We start from the raw sequence: 5,304 nt of genomic DNA on the forward strand, positions 1-5,304 counted from the left end.
CGGACTAGACAGCGGTTCCCGATTGAACCGACCGATCCGATCCGATTTTCAGAACACTGGAAAAATGTGAAGAGTGCAATTGAACACGACGTCGTTTGACCTTCCCTTCTATATATGGTTTAGGAATACTTCAGACAATGGAAAAGTGATTTTCAATCTTATAAACAATGTCAAACACCTAAAAGTTGATTTAAAATCATGGTTAGAGAAGTGATTTTCAACTTAACCTCAACTTAAATCTATAATTTTTGTCGTGAAAATCACTTTATGAGTGAAATTATATTTTATCCTCAATTTTTAATTTTAATTTATAAATATTTAAAATGAGAATTTTATATTTTCAAAATTACTTTATAACAATAATCTTACATAATTAATTTTAAATTACACTTTTCAAAAACATTTTTAAAAGTACTCTTTACAACACTTTCAAAACAACTTTTTAAAATAATATCAAACTGACTCTTAATCATCTAAATTATTTTAAAATCTTTATTTTTATTTATAATATTTAAAAATAATTTAATAATTTTAAACCAATAATTCAATTGGATAAATCAATTAAATTGATCTAATAAAAAGTAAATAACTATTGATCTTATTTTTATCTATTTTTCTATATATTAATATTTTCAATTACAATTATATATAAATATAAATTCATTTTCTATATAATTTTAACTTACATTTATTTTACGAATGACCTTTATGAATTATTATTATTATTATATCACGTTATTAATAATTAAATATTTAGATAATTTTTTAGTATTAGGATTGCAAGTCTGAGTAGGTATTATTTTATATTCACTCTGATTTATTAAAAACAATTATGTAATTACTAATTAGAGTGGAGCTAAAAGTTTTTATTTAGAATTCGGAGTCAGGATGATAACGTAGCTCTACAAACACATATAGAAGGGAAGGTCAAACTGCGTCGTCTTCAGTTGTACTGTTCGCATATCCATCGTGATCCATCTCCGGTGGCACTGATTCATCATACGCCGTCAATTCCATCTCAGCTCAACCTCTGCCACACTTTCCCTTCAAAACAACGAAAAGTGGGCGGCGCTGAGGGGGAATCCTTCCTTTTTTAGTCCACAGTAAGATCTTTTTATTGATTTCGATTTTCAATCTTTTGACGAGGAAGACGAAGATTTTGTAATCAGATGACGTCAAAGAAAGCCAATAATGCGGTATTTGCGACAATTCAAATCGCGCTTCTATTTGCGCCGTTGCGTCAATTACAGGTACATTAAAAACTCGTTCTAGAAATGTAAATCTTTTGTAGAATTTGAAATTTTAAGCTGTTGACTCTTTTTTTCTTGCTTTTATGAACTGTGCTTTGCAGATTAAACGAGTATAATTCTTTGTTAAAATCATTGAAAATACATCGGAATCTTTATTTCGAAATTAACGAACTGATTGCCGCAAAGGTTTGATTTCTTTCTCTTTGATGGATTTTTTTTTTTCTTGCTTTTATGAACTGTGCTTTGCAGATTAAACGAGTATAATTCTTTGTTAAAATCATTGAAAAGACATCGTGAATCTTTATTTTCGAAATTAAACGAACTGATTGCCGCAAAGGTTGATTTCTTTCTCTTTGATGGATTTTTTTATCAATGTTTTTCTCTCTTGTTTTGTTTAATTTGGTTTGTGTTGTCGTTAGGGTAAAGCTGATGATCAACTGAACTGGAAAGTTAGTCAAAGCGAGAAGCTGACTAACTTGAAAGAGAAGCTTCGTCGAAGCAAAGACAATTGGCTCAAGGTTTTCTGTGATGCTTTCTCCTTAGTATTATTACTGTTTGTTTAACAATTTCTTGTTTACATTGTTAAGCATCTGATAAACGATGTTCTATATACAGGGAAGTTAAGATTGAGAGAGTGTCTCATGAATTAAAGATCAAATATGGAGTGCTTAAATCAGCTCGTGCCACGGTTCTAACTTTCTTTGTTCCTTTTTCGGTTTTTTCACGAGAATTGAGAGCTTTCTGAATGATAACTATAAGTTTTTATCTTTTCTCTTTCCTCTTGCAGTTGGAAAGAGTCGCATGGAAAAGCTCGAAAAGTTCTATCCCAACCTTATATGCACACAGAGCTTGGGGCATGTGAGGACTACCTGTTTTTGATGTTTCTGTTATCTATGGGGATTTAGATTTATGTTTATGTTAGGTTCTTGAGGAATCGTTTTATTTTATCCAAAAATTGTGACTTATGTCAGTTTCTGAGTTTCAGATGGCAATTACCTCAGAACGTCTTCATAAGCAATCTGTTGTCATAAAGCAGATATGCAAATTGTTTCCCAACGTCATGTAAGTGCTTCTCTGCTAATTGATTTGCTTCTTTTAGCTATTAATTAACCTTTGCATGATGATATGTAAGTTATTGAGGTTTAACCAAAAATGTAGGGTAATATTTTTCTTTTACAAGACTTTTGACATAGCTAATCTGGTTAGAATGATGATATTCAGCCAAAAACTTATGGCTTTTTTAACCCTTTCCTCCCGCTTTTCTATTTTAGGCCTAAGTCTCCAGGTTGAACCATGCTCTATTTTCACAGGTACATTTGGAGGGGGAGGAAGGAGATGGATCTAGTGGTCAGTATGACCAGATTTGTAATGCCCGCTTGCCCAGAGGACTTGATCCGCACTCTGTTCCATCAGAGGAGCTTGCTGCCTCGTTAGGGTATTGTTTTGCTTATTTTTATAAGGCTATATGGCAACTCTACCCCTGCTACAGTTATTTTCTCCTCATTGTATAATATGTACTTTTGGATATCCCTTCCCTAAGATTTATATCTTCTTCTTTATGCAAGTCTTTTATTAGCATGAATACTCCAGTTTTTTACTCTTCGGTAATCCACAACTTTAAATCAGATACATGGTGCAACTTCTAAATCTTGTTGTTCATTATTTGGCCGCTCCTGCTCTTCATAACTCAGGTTTTGCGGTAAGAACTAATAACTTATTGCTCTTGTATGCTGTCAAAAAAATTTCTTGAAATATATGGTTTTGAGTTACTTTTATTTTATTTTTTTGCTTTTGAGTGCTTTAATAACTTATTTCACCTCAGGGATCTTGCTCCCGGATATGGCAACGGGATTCTTATTGGGATGCACGCCCTTCTTCTCGAAGGTATATCACCCTAGAAATGTTATTTTACACAAGTTACCAAGGCTTTCTCCTGTGGGACTGAATATTGTTTGTGTTTTGCAGCAATGAGTACCCGCTTTTTATACCACGCCAAAATTATTGCTCCTCTACCGGCGATAATTCATGGACAGAGAAAAGCTCTAGTAATTTTGGCGTTGCTTCCATGGAATCTGAGAGAAGACCTCAGCTGGATTCAAGAAATAGCTTCAATTATTCTTCTGCCTCTCCACACACTGTTGAAACACAAGGACTTGCAGAAAGGGATCTCTCTTCTGAAGAAAAGTGTGGCATGCATAACGAGTTACTGCTATAACTCTCTCTGTTTAGATGTTCCTACCGAGGCATCTACCTTTGAAGCATTTTCTAAACTATTGGCCACACTATCTTCAACTAAGGAAGTTCGGTCTGTTTTTTCCTTGAAAATGGCTTGTTCAAGGTAAAGTTTGGAAAGTTTTTGAAGTACGAAACAATTGGTTAGTTGTTATTTAAATACACTTAAGGAGAATCAGTTGTAGTTCTTTTCAGATGGTAGTTTAAGTACTAAATTGGTTTTCTTTATTAAACAAATATTGAGAAATTTATGGCTGGAGTTGGACAGGAGAAAACAATCATGTCATTTGGAAGGAGTTTAGATGTCACCCCACGTACTAAAATGAAATTACTGTCAATCTTATCCAGTAGCTATTCCAGTTGATTAGTAGCCTTTTTATTTTAAGATGCACCTATTCCCTGTTCTAGTTTGTTATATCACCAACATAATGATAATAAATGGTCTGAAAATGTCTCTTGGACAGATGATTTTTTTCTCTCTTTCTAGTTTGTTAGTATTTCAATGCATTTGTTTTGTTTGCTCCATTTGTTGAACCTAATTGGAGCTTATAGTTTAAAGTTAGAATTTCGCCAATTGTTATTTGTTTGTCTTGTCAATGAAGAAATACTACTTGCTGCTTTTTTTTTATATACATGGATGCATGTAGTATTTTTAAGTTGTTAATTGTTCTTATCTTTTTTATTTTCAGGTCGGGTAAGCAAGCTCAACAACTTAACAAATCTGTATGGAATGTGAATTCTCCTATGTCATCGAGCGCGTTGCTGGAGAGTGCACACATGCTGCCTTTTACTGTACGGAATTGCCTTTGAGTCTTTGAATTTGTTCTACTGAAACTTCTGAGATTTTCACTTGCTGACTTTGATTCATATGACTGATATTTGAAACCCATTTGTCTTGTATTTTGACCAACATGCTCCGGTACAGTTTTCTCGCATATCAACTTTTCTGTCCCGTGTTACTGTTAAGTAATAGTTGGGAGGGTAGAATTTCCAGGAAAAAATGACTAAATTATATTCTAGTACTCTGGTTTTGTCATTCAATTTGGAACTCCTTTGCATTGTTTTGGATTATTTCTCGATTTCTTTTTTCTGGCTTTGATCCGTGAATTTACGCTTGCTATTGTCATCTCTGCTTCTAAAGAAATCGTAATAAGGGTAATGGTGCAGCTGATTTTAAGCTGCAACTTTGGAGCTAAACAATTTGAATAAACCGTTGTGATTTTGCTTTTTGCATTGTCGGTGCAGAAAAACTTCTCCGATCACAACCTTCGGAATTCGGCTGCCAGTTTTCTTTTGCAAATGAGATGTCTGTTAACAGGAAGAACGAAAGCCTTATCGATGAATGGGATATAGTGGAGCATCCGAAATTCCCCCCTCCACCATCAGAAACTGAGGATGTTGAGCACTGGACTCGAGCTATGTTTATCGATGCCACGAGAACAAGGACAAAGAGATGACTAATTGCTTGTAAGTGACATTGCTTGTGTAACTTATTATAGTCTCGACTGATATTTATATTACCCGTATTTATGTTAGGCCTATGCTTATTCCCTATAGTCATATATCCAAATACACATTTTGTCCAGCGGTGACGTGTGTATATAAATTTTATATTTATCATGAAAAATGTAAGTCAGTTTCTTTTCAAATATTTAAGAAAAATGCACTTATTCAATTATTTATTATAACAAAATGTCGACTGAACCAGGGATTTAAATAGCGGTCCACTACTGTAATAGCATCCGTTATATAGCGGTAACGTTGTCATCCGAAATCATTATTGTATAACTGCGATATTTTCAATCATCACAATAACGTTTGT

General features: G+C 33.6%; 1 pseudogene; it reads left to right on the top strand.

The window, feature by feature from the left end:
• The first annotated feature begins 884 nt into the window (after positions 1-884).
• Positions 885-5,052, top strand: LOC120203099 (annotated as a pseudogene).
• The last annotated feature ends 252 nt before the right edge of the window (positions 5,053-5,304 follow it).

The sequence above is a fragment of the Hibiscus syriacus genome, unplaced genomic scaffold (assembly GCF_006381635.1).
Source record: "Hibiscus syriacus cultivar Baekdansim isolate YM2019G1 unplaced genomic scaffold, ASM638163v2 tig00009023_pilon, whole genome shotgun sequence".
NCBI lineage: Eukaryota > Viridiplantae > Streptophyta > Magnoliopsida > Malvales > Malvaceae > Hibiscus > Hibiscus syriacus.